The following is a 12,505-nucleotide window of genomic DNA, read 5'->3' on the forward strand; positions in this document are numbered from 1 at the left end:
TTGAGGGTAATACAGGGGAGAAACAGCTCTATCCTCCACCACCCTTCCCTAAGAGATTGCAGCAACAAAAGCTGGATAAGCAGTTCGGTAAGTTTCTGGAGGTGTTCAAGAAACTTCACATCAATATACCTTTCGTTGAGGCTCTGGAGCAAATGCCTAGTTATGTGAAGTTTATGAAGAGTATTCTTTCAAGGAAGGTGAAACTGGATGACCTTGAGACCGTTGCTCTAACGGAAGAATGCAGCGCTGTGCTGCAGCAAAAGTTACCTCCAAAGCTTAAAGATCCAGGTAGCTTCACCATTCCTTGCACCATTGGCAAATTGTCTTTTGACAAGTGCCTTTGTGATTTGGGAGCAAGCATCAATCTGATGCCGTTGTCGATCTTTAAAAAGTTGGATTTGCCTGATCCAAAACCCACCTACATGTCTCTACAATTGGCTGATCGTTCTATTACTTACCCAAGGGGCATAGTGGAGGATGTGCTAGTCAAGGTGGATAAGCTCTTCTTTCCTGCAGACTTTGTTATTCTGGATTTCGAGGAAGATAAGAAGATTCCCATAATCTTGGGAAGACCTTTCTTGGCTACTGGCCGTACCTTGATAGATGTGCAGAAAGGTGAACTTACTATGCGGGTGCAGGATCAGGATGTGGCCTTCAATCTATTCAAAGCAATGAAATTCCCTACAGAAGATGAGGAGTGCTTAAAAGTGGATGTGATTGATTCTGCGGTTACTTCAGAACTCGATCATATGCTAATGTCTGATGCATTAGAAAAGGCCTTAGTGGGGGATTTTGACAGTGATGATGAAGATGGCAACGAGCAATTACAATATCTGAATGCTTCTCCCCGGAGGCGAAAGCTGGACATACCGTTTGAATCTCTTGGTACTTCTGACCTCAAGAATGCTGAAGGAAAGCTCAAACCATCAATTGAGGAAGCACCTACCTTGGAGCTCAAGCCATTACCTGAACACTTGAGATATGCTTTTTTAGGTGATGCATCTACTTTACCTGTTATTATTGCATCTGACCTTTCAGGTAGTGAGGAAGACAAGCTCTTAAGGATTTTGAGAGAATTCAAATCAGCTATTGGATGGACCATAGCAGACATCAAAGGGATCAGCCCTTCATATTGTATGCATAAGATTATGTTCGAGGAGGGTAGTAAGCCAACTGTTGAGCAACAATACAGACTGAATCCTATCATGAAGGAGGTGGTGAAGAAAGAAATCCTGAAATGGCTGGATGCAGGCATCATTTATCCTATTTCTGACAGTTCTTGGGTGAGCCTCGTACAATGTGTGCCTAAGAAAGGAGGTATTGTTGTGGTAGCAAATGAGAAGAATGAGCTCATCCCCACTCAAACAGTTACAGGATGGAGAGTATGCATGGATTACCGAAAGTTGAACAAGGCCACGAGGAAGGATCACTTCCCTCTTCCATTTATTGATCAGATGCTTGACAGGTTGGCTGGTCATGAGTATTATTGTCTTCTGGATGGCTACTCAGGGTATAATCAGATTTGTATTGCACCAGAGGATCAAGAAAAGACTACCTTCACTTGTCCATTTGGCATGTTTGCTTTTCGCAGAGTTTCGTTTGTTTTATGTGGCGCACCGGCCACTTTTCAGAGATGTATGATGGCTATATTCTCTGACATGATTGGAAATAATGTCGAGGTGTTCATGGACGACTTCTCCGTCCTTGGACATTCGTATGATGAATGTTTGAATAATCTTCGTGCCGTGCTCAAAAGGTGTGTGGAAACTAATTTGGTGCCCAATTGGGAGAAATGTCATTTTATGGTGCGTGAAGGCATTATTCTTGGGCATAAGGTCTCTAGCAAGGGTCTTGAGGTGGATAAAGCCAAAGTGGGAGTCATTGAAAATCTTCCACCACCTATTTTTGTGAAAGGAATCCGTAGTTTTCTTGGTCATGCAGGTTTTTATCGGCGGTTCATCAAGGACTTTTCAAAGATATCTAAGCCGTTGTGCAACTTGCTTGAGAAAGATGTGCCTTTCAAATTTGATGAGGAATGTTTGACGACATTCGAGACTCTGAAGAAGAGTTTAATCACTGCGTCAGTTATTACAACACCGGATTGGACAGAGCCGTTTGAGATGATGTGTAATGCGAGTGATTATGCGTTAGGTGCAGTTCTTGGTCAGCGAAAGAATAATCTCTTTCATGTGGTCTACTATGCTAGTAAGACCTTAAATGGAGCCCAAATGAACTACACCACTACTGAGAATGAGCTCTTGGCTATAGTCTTTGGTTTCGAGAAATTTCGATCTTATCTGCTTGGGACAAAAGTGACAGTATTCACTGATCATGCGGCCATTCGCTATTTGGTTTCCAAGAAGGATTCGAAGCCGAGACTCATTCGTTGGGTGCTCTTACTTCAGGAATTTGAGTTAGAGATTAAGGATCGAAAAGGTACTGAGAATCAAGTAGCTGACCATCTCTCTAGATTGGAGAATCCCGAGTCTACTTCACAGGATAAGACATTGATCAACGAATCTTTTCCGGATGAGCAGTTGTTCGCAGTTCAGGAGGAAGAGCCATGGTTTGCAGACATTGTAAACTATCTTGTCAGCAATATAATGCCTCCTACTTTGACCTCAGCTCAAAAGAAGAAGTTTCTGCATGAGGTGAAGTGGTATATATGGGATGAACCATATTTGTTTAGACAGGGAGCTGACCAGATCATCAGGAGATGTATCCCGTTCTGTGAGACGGAGGGGATATTACGAGACTGCCACTCCACAGTTTATGGTGGGCATTATGGTGGTGAGAAGACGGCAGCTCGTATTCTGCAAGCAGGTTTTTTCTGGCCTACTTTGTTTAAGGATGCTCATCAGTTTGTTTTAAGGTGTGATCGTTGCCAAAGAGTGGGAAATTTGACGAGAAAGGATGAGATGCCGTTAAATGTGATGCTTGAAGTCGAGGTCTTTGATGTTTGGGGAATCGATTTCATGGGGCCTTTTGTCTCATCCTGCAATAATCAGTACATCTTGCTGGCAGTCGATTAGGTCTCAAAATGGGTAGAAGTCAAAGCTCTACCGACAAATGATGCAAAGGCAGTGTTGAATTTTCTTCATAAGCAGATTTTCACAAGGTTTGGAACGTCTCGGGTAATCATAAGTGATGAAGGGTCGCATTTCTGCAACCGTAAGTTTGCTTCTATGATGCAGCGTTATAATGTGAATCATCGTGTTGCTATTGCCTATCATCCGCAAATAAATGGTCAAGCGGAAGTGTCTAACAGAGAGATCAAGCGCATTCTAGAGAAGGTTGTTTGTCCGTCAAGGAAGGATTGGTCTTTAAAGCTTGATGAAGCTGTTTGGGCTTACAGAACAGCATACATAACTCCACTTGGTATGTCCCCGTTTCAACTGGTGTATGGTAAGGGATATCATTTACCTACGGAGCTTGAGCATAAGGCCTATTGGGCGTTGAAAAAGTTGAACCTGGATTTAGATGCGGCTGGTAAGAAGATAATGCTTCAACTTAATGAACTTGATGAATTTCGACTCCAAGCGTACGAGAATAACAAAATGTACAAGGAAAAGGTGAAGAGGTGGCATGATAGGAAGCTACATCCTAAGTTATTCGTGCCCGGGCAACAAATTCTCTTATTCAACTCTCGTCTCCGACTTTTTATTGAAATCAAGGTGGTCTGGACCTTTTATTGTCAAAACTGTGTTTCCACATGGAGCGGTGGAGATTTTTGAGAATGATCCGGACCAAGCATTCAAGGTTAATGGTCAGCATTTGAAGCACTACTATGGGGACACGGCAAACCGAGAAGTGGTTAGTGCCGTTTTATTGTCAACTTGAGGAAGGTACTCAACGTCAAGCTAATGACGAAAAAGAAGCGCTGCGTGGGAGGCAACCCATGAATTGTTGTTACAGGAACCCTTAGAAGTTAATAACCTATCCAAAACCACAAAAAAATCAGAAAATCCGGGCTCAGAATTTTTTTTCCAGAGACCCCCTGAGCGCCCGCTCAGGGGTCGACTGCCAGAAATTTTTTTTAAGTTCATTAAAAAATAAAAAAAAATCAAAAAATCAAAAAAATGAATTACAGCCCCATTACCCACGATTTCTTTTCCCATTAACCCATGATTTTATCCCTCAAACCCACTCCTAATATAATTTTAACCTAATCCATACCCTATATATACATACACTTATCCCATACATCTCCCACACACCTTCTACACTCAAACTCTCTCCCAAACACAAAAACACTATTTTCAAGAACTTTTATTCAGATTCAATGGCACCCAAGAGAGCAAGGACTATTGATAGCAGCAGCACGGTCCCTACTGCTGATTCATCGAGGGATACTGCTGCGAGGCCTCGGTTGAATGACAGAGCTGCGGAGGAGGAGTACACTAGGGTTTTGGGGAAGCCAATTCTGAAGGAGAGGGGGTTTTTACCATCGGGGAGGGATGGTGAGTTGCTACCGATGATTGCAGAGAAGGGGTGGATAGCTTTCTGTGAGTCACCTGAAGCAGTACCGATGAGCGTGGTTCGCGAGTTCTATGCGAACGTGAAGGCCGAGAAGTATGGATTTTCTGTGGTCCGAGGGCTGACGGTTGATTATCAACCAGCGGCGATTCGCCGTGTGATTGGGCAGCGAGAGAGGAAGCCCGAGGAAGAGAATTGGAATAAGAAGACTGCTGAAGATTTCGACTTGGATTTGATTTGTGCAACTCTCTGTAGGCCGGACACAGTTTGGACTTTCAAGACAGGAATTAATGAGTATCGTCAATTTCCGACGATCGCTATGAATAGGTATGCCCGTGCATAGAATGCGTTTATTTGTGCTAATATTCTGCTTTCTTCGCATGCACATGAGGTCACAGTTGAGAGAGCACAGTTGTTGTGGGGAATTTTGAATGAGGAGTACTATGTGGACCTTGGTGAGTTTATCTACCAAGGAATTCTGAAGTTTTTGAGGGGAGCCAAGCACATGAACATCCCTTATGCATCCACGGTCACGAAACTTTGCCGAGCGGTGGGAGTGAACTGGCCGTCTCATGAGCAGTTGCAGTTGCCGGCCGCTCCAATTGATTCTGGGACTCTGATTGGGATGCAGGAGTGGACTGGTGGTGAGCCCGAGGAGCATGGGATGGGTTCTTCGAGTGCTCAGGAGGGTGCTGGGATGGCTGATGCCCAGTATAGGAGGCTGTCACGGCGGATGGATGCCATGTACGAGACGCAAAACAGGTTTTCTCAGGAGCTCACCCTTGCGTTAGAGACTGCTTTTCGGGGCCTTGGAGCTGACATCCAGTGGCCAGTTTTTGGTGAGGACTCTGCATACCCGTCGCCTAATACTCCACCCACTGAGGGTGATGATGATGACTCCGAGTAGGTATACCCTGTGTTCCTTTCTACTACCTTCACTGGGGACAGTGAAGATTTTAAGTTTGGGGGTGGTAGTTAAGGAATATTTTATGTGTGTGTCATATAACTGCATATTCATGATAGTTAGTTCATATAGTTGCATAATTTTTGCCATATAGTTTTTTTTATTTATTTATAGCTTTATTTATTTATCATGTCATGTAGCTCATGCATATGCCGCGATCCCTTTTGCGATGATTTACCGACTGATTTGTGATGTTGATGCGAGTGTAGTGATGGCATTAAAGTGATGTTGAGTCATGTAGGTTGATATGCATGCTAGAAGCATTTGTATTTTCACTAAGACTTAGAGAATGCGTAGGGACTAGATTGTTGTTATGATCTGATTATTTTCGAGGTTAATCTATTTATTATGCTTAGAATTTGATAATAGGTTCTTAGTGATAAAGGCACGAAAAAGAAAAAGAATGGAGTAAAAATGGAATTTGTTGCTAGTTGTGGCTAGGCGTCAAATGGCTAGTAGCCGGCTCGCATGTTATGCGAGTAGTCTAGGGTTGAGCAAGATGGAGCGAAATGCACTTGCTCAGAAATTTTGAAAAAAATAGAAAAAAAAAGAAAAAAAAGAAAATAAAAGTATGTGTTTATGCATAATTGATCACGAGTGGGCTCTTTGGTATTCGAGTTATTAAGTTCTTAGGGGACTTTGTGCCTAGTGACCTAAGGCTTTTATAGTCTGGGATCCGCTAACCTAACGCTCGCTACATGGATATCATTGTATAAGTCTTTTATGGACATCACTCATTGCACGGTCAAATAAGCATTATTGTTGTGAATAAAAAACATGATTCCGTAATAAGCTCCATGATTCTCGTAGTGTTATAAGTCACTTTGTGCCTAGAATTTTTATTCTGTGTATAATCATGTGATTGCCTTGATGAAAGTTGAGTCATAATAATTGGTCTAGTTCTGAAGCATATCTGTTAAGCATCTGCACAAACCACGTTTCTGGCTGTATGTTCGTTTGCATGATTTGATTGATCTTAGTCGCCTAATTGCATTTGTTGAGATGTTGTAAGTTGGTTGGATTGGTCGTAGTAAGGGGGATCGCTGCATTTCATATAGATCGCATTCATGCATATTTTTATTTGTTTTTGAGTCTGTGACGCTTGAGGACAAGCATCGATTTAAGTTTGGGGGTGTGATAAGTGGTATTTTATACCACTTAGAACGTCTTAAAATAGCTTAAATGGGTGTCTTGAAATCAAGTATTTTGTGTATTTGATGCGTTTTTCTAGTGTTTGTGCATTTCAGGGTATTAGTTGCATTTCGGAGGAGTAATCATCAAGAATAAGCCTTGGCATGTGTTAAGCATTGCGAGAGGAAAGAAAGGGGCAGATTACAACGAAGAAACGGAGCAAACTCAGGAATTTTCCAGTAGGGTCGTGAGCGCCCGCTCAGCTATCTGAGCGGCCGCGCAGAAAGCTGAGCGCCCGCTCAGCTATGCTGGGCAGCCGCGCAGGGTCGGGAATTTCGATAATTTATTTTAGACTTCTACTTCTGTTTGGCTTCCAACTTCTATGTAATCTGAGTTTTATGGGACTATTATATAAGTAGAATTAGAGACGTTTTCACGAGAGAGGATCGTGGTATTAAGAAAGAAGAGAAGGAGACAAGGAAGAAGACCGTTTTAGCACACCGCAACGAAGAGGAAGCATATTTTCTTGTGATTCTTTATTTCGTTGTAACGTTGGATGCTAGTTTTCTTTGCTTTGAACCTATTACTCTTGTGACATACTCTGGTTTAATATAATTAGTTTAGTTATTATTCTCTTGTGTTTGTTTATCATGTTTTCATATGAACCCATGATGACGATAAGTGCTATCATGGGCTAATCGTGATCATGGGGTCGTAACGGATTTACTATGGAATTCTTTAGTTAGTTGTTTAATACCTTAGTGTGTAATGATTGTATGATATCTAGTACTGGTTGTGCTTATTCGTCTTATGTGTGTCGCGAACATATAAGATAGGGTGTTAATCTCTTGTGAAGCGACGGTGGATCTTGAGATTTAGAACTTGCCATGCTAGCATAGGTTCATGTATGATATTGCATGATTAGTGGGTAACTCTAACTGATTTATTCACCCTGTGTAATCAAAATGAATAACTTGTGCTTAAATCATTATGTTGTCAATTTCTGTAGACATATAGGGACTCAACATAATTGATGACTATTCAACTTCTATCTTAATTGTGGATGTTTGGTAGAATGGTATTAGTACAATAAAAGTTGGCTTTTATCAGTTTCGTGTTATTCGATTAATATCATCATTGGTGCATGCTAAGGGTAATAACAATAACTATTGAAGGAAGTAGTAATGAAGTTGTGATCTCATGAGTGTTTTAATATTGTTAATTCGAAGTGTTAATTAAGTGATTAATTACGTAGTTAATTGTAGTTAATATTTAGTCAATAATTCTAAGTGTTAGTGTCTTAACATTGAGAAGTAATCATACATTGGTGAGTGAGTTTAATTGAACAATAATTAGTCTGAGTCTATGTGGGAATGAACTAGAAAGTATTCTATATTACTTGCGAACGCGTATACTTGCGTGTATTATTATCGCTTGTTTTCGCCATAACAAATTTTTGGTGCCGCTGGCGGGGACTCGGCGTATTTGTTTTGTTTATGTACTTACCATCATTGGTCGTTAGGACTCAGTGATTAAGACGTATTTGTTACTTATTGTTTCTGGTTGTGTTTCAGGTACTTTAGCGAGCGTTTATGCAAACTCGTTCTCATACTCGCAAGAGGACTTTAGATACAGCTGAGGAGACAGACGAAGTTCTTGATATTCCGGAGAAGATAGATTTTGAAGATTCGGATTCAGGAAGTGAGCAGAAAGAACCAATAATTATGGGTGATCGTATTGTTCAGGCCGATCCAGCTCTTATGGACTTTTCTCGGCCTAAAATTGATGACATTCAGTCAAGCATTCTCCATCCCGCTATTCAAGCTAACCTTTGAAATCAAGCCGGGCACTATTCAGATGGTGCAGAATTCTGTTTCTTTTGGAGGTGCTGCGACTGAAGACCCCAACATGCACATAAGGAATTTTTTCGAGATATGCAGTACTTTCAATTATAATGGCGTGACTGATGAGGCTATCAAGCTGAGGCTTTTCCCATTCTCACTGAGGGACAAAGCTAAGGACTGGTTGTATTCTGAACCAGCTGGGTCCATCACTATTTGGCAAGATCTTGCGCAAAAGTTTCTGGTGAAGTTTTATCTGATGGCAAAGACTGCGGCTATGCGGAGTGCTCTTACTCAGTTTGCGCAACAACCTACAGAATCTATGTGCGAAGTTTGGGAACGCTACAAGGAAATATTGAGAAAGTGTCCACATCATGGAATGCCCGATTGGATGGTGATCACTGGTTTCTATAATGGTTTGGGGGCCTAATCTCGGCCCATGCTCGATGCAGCAGTTGGAGGCGCCTTATGGGCCAAAAGCTATACTGGGGCTTATAATCTTATCGAGACTATGGCTGCAAATGAGCATCAAAACCCAACTCAGAGGATGATGCCTGGAAAAGTAGCAGATATTCTGGAAGTCGATGCAGCCACTGCTATTGCAGCGCAACTCCAAGCGCTGTCTATGAAGGTCGATTCTCTAGCTACATATGGAGTTAATCAAATAGCTATGGTCTGTGAGCTTTGTGCAGGTTCTCATGCTACGGATCAGTGTTTTCTTGTCAACGAATCTATTCAGTATGTGAACAATTATCAGCGACAACAGCAGCCTGTGCCAGCTACTTATCATCCTAACAACAGAAATCATCCAAATTTCAGCTAGGGTAATAATCAAAATGCTATTCGGCCACCATATCAGCAAGGTGTGAGTAAATAGTTTAATCCACCTGGATTCCAGCAACCACAGCAGTATGCTCAAAGGCAATCATATCCTCAACAGGGAAGTGCAGCTGCACCTACTAGTGCTTATTTTGAGGAACTTAAGCTGTTATGCAAGAGTCAGGCGGTTTCTATCAAGACCTTGGAAAATCAAATCGGTCAAATAGCCAATGCAGTGCTCAATCGTCAACCAGGAACACTTCCCAGTGACACGGAAGTACCAGGCAGGAAGGAAGCTAAAGAGCAAGTCAAGGCTATTACCTTAAGGTCTGGCAAAGTTGTTGATGCTGAAAAGACAAAAGAAGGAGAAGCTGAAGTTAGAGATGAAGAAGCTAAGCAAAAGGAGAAAGCGGCGGAACCAAGGAAGACTACTGTTGAACACACTCTGCCTGAGGGTAATACAGGGGAGAAACAGCTCTATCCTCCACCACCCTTCCCTAAGAGATTGCAGCAATAAAAGCTGGATAAGCAGTTCGGTAAGTTTCTGGAGGTGTTCAAGAAACTTCACATCAATATACCTTTCGCTGAGGCTCTGGAGCAAATGCCTAGTTATGCGAAGTTTATGAAGAGTATTCTTTCAAGGAAGGTGAAACTGGATGACCTTGAGACCGTTGCTCTAACGGAAGAATGCAGCGCTGTGCTGCAGCAAAAGTTACCTCCAAAGCTTAAAGATCCAGGTAGCTTCACCATTCCTTGCACCATTGGCAAATTGTCGTTTGACAAGTGCCTTTGTGATTTGGGAGCAAGCATCAATCTGATGCCGTTGTCGATCTTTAAAAAGTTGGATTTGCCTGATCCAAAACCCACCTACATGTCTCTACAATTGGCTGATCGTTCTATTACTTACCCAAGGGGCATAGTGGAGGATGTGCTAGTCAAGGTGGATAAGCTCTTCTTTCCTGCAGACTTTGTTATTCTGGATTTCGAGGAAGATAAGAAGATTCCCATAATCTTGGAAAGACCTTTCTTGGCTACTGGCCGTACCTTCATAGATGTGCAGAAAGGTGAACTTACTATGCGGGTGCAGGATCAGGATGTGGCCTTCAATCTATTCAAAGCAATGAAATTCCCTACAGAAGATGAGGAGTGCTTAAAAGTGGATGTGATTGATTCTGCGGTTACTTCAGAACTCGATCATATGCTAATGTCTGATGCATTAGAAAAGGCCTTAGTGGGGGATTTTGACAGTGATGATGAAGATGGCAACGAGCAATTACAATATCTGAATGCTTCTCCCCGGAGGCGAAAGCTGGACATGCCGTTTGAATCTCTTGGTACTTCTGACCTCAAGAATGCTGAAGGAAAGCTCAAACCATCAATTGAGGAAGCACCTACCTTGGAGCTCAAGCCATTACCTGAACACTTGAGGTATGCTGTTTTAGGTGATGCATCTACTTTACCTGTTATTATTGCATCTGACCTTTCAGGTAGTGAGGAAGACAAGCTCTTAAGGATTTTGAGAGAATTCAAATCAGCTATTGAATGGACCATAGCAGACATCAAAGAGATCAGCCCTTCATATTGTATGCATAAGATTCTGCTCGAGGAGGGTAGTAATCCAACTGTTGAGCAACAATACAGACTGAATCATATCATGAAGGAGGTGGTGAAGAAAGAAATCCTGAAATGGCTGGATGCAGGCATCATTTATCCTATTTCTGACAGTTCTTGGGTGAGCCTCGTACAATGTGTGCCTAAGAAAGGAGGTATTGCTGTGGTAGCAAATGAGAAGAATGAGCTCATCCCCACTCAAACAGTTACAGGATGGAGAGTATGCATGGATTACCGAAAGTTGAACAAGGCCACGAGGAAGGATCACTTCCCTCTTCCATTTATTGATCAGATGCTTGACAGGTTGGCTGGTCATGAGTATTATTGTCTTCTGGATGGCTACTCAGGGTATAATCAGATTTGTATTGCACCAGAGGATCAAGAAAAGACTACCTTCACTTGTCCATTTGGCACGTTTGCTTTTCGCAGAGTTTCGTTTGTTTTATGTGGCGCACCGGCCACTTTTCAGAGATGTATGATGGCTATATTCTCTGACATGATTGGAAATAATGTCGAGGTGTTCATGGACGACTTCTTCGTCCTTGGACATTCGTATGATGAATGTTTGAATAATCTTCGTGCCGTGCTCAAAAGGTGTGTGGAAACTAATTTGGTGCCCAATTGGGAGAAATATCATTTTATGGTGCGTGAAGGCATTATTCTTGGGCATAAGGTCTCTAGCAAGGGTCTTGAGGTGGATAAAGCCAAGGTGGGAGTCATTGAAAATCTTCCACCACCTATTTTTGTGAAAGGAATCCGTAGTTTTCTTGGTCATGCAGGTTTTTATCGACGGTTCATCAAGGACTTTTCAAAGATATCTAAGCCGTTGTGCAACTTGCTTGAGAAAGATGTGTCTTTCAAATTTGATGAGGAATGTTTGACGACATTCGAGACTCTGAAGAAGAGTTTAATCACTGCGCCAGTTATTACAACACCGGATTGGACATAGCCGTTTGAGATGATGTGTAATGTGAGTGATTATGCGGTAGGTGCAGTTCTTGGGCAGCGAAAGAATAATCTCTTTCATGTGGTCTACTATGCTAGTAAGACCTTAAATGGAGCCCAAATGAACTACACCACTACTGAGAATGAGCTCTTGGCTATAGTCTTTGGTTTCGAGAAATTTCGATCTTATCTGCTTGGGACAAAAGTGACAGTATTCACTGATCATGCGGCCATTCGCTATTTGGTTTCCAAGAAGGATTCGAAGCCGAGACTCATTCGTTGGGTGCTCTTACTTCAGGAATTTGAGTTAGAGATTAAGGATCGAAAAGGTACTGAGAATCAAGTAGCTGACCATCTCTCTAGATTGGAGAATCCCGAGTTTACTTCACAGGATAAGACATTGATCAACGAATCTTTTCCGGATGAGCAGTTGTTCGCAGTTCAGGAGGAAGAGCCATGGTTTGCAGATATTGTAAACTATCTTGTCAGCAATATAATGCCTCCTACTTTGACCTCAGCTCAAAAGAAGAAGTTTCTGCATGAGGTGAAGTGGTATATGTGGGATGAACCATATTTGTTTAGACAGGGAGCTGACCAGATCATCAGGAGATGTATCCCGTTCTGTGAGACGGAGGGGATATTACGAGACTGCCACTCCACAGTTTATGGTGGGCATTATGGTGGTGAGAAGACGGCAGCTCGTATTCTGCAAGCAGGT

The sequence above is a fragment of the Apium graveolens genome, chromosome 7, assembly GCF_009905375.1.
Source record: "Apium graveolens cultivar Ventura chromosome 7, ASM990537v1, whole genome shotgun sequence".
Classification (NCBI taxonomy): Eukaryota; Viridiplantae; Streptophyta; class Magnoliopsida; order Apiales; family Apiaceae; genus Apium; species Apium graveolens.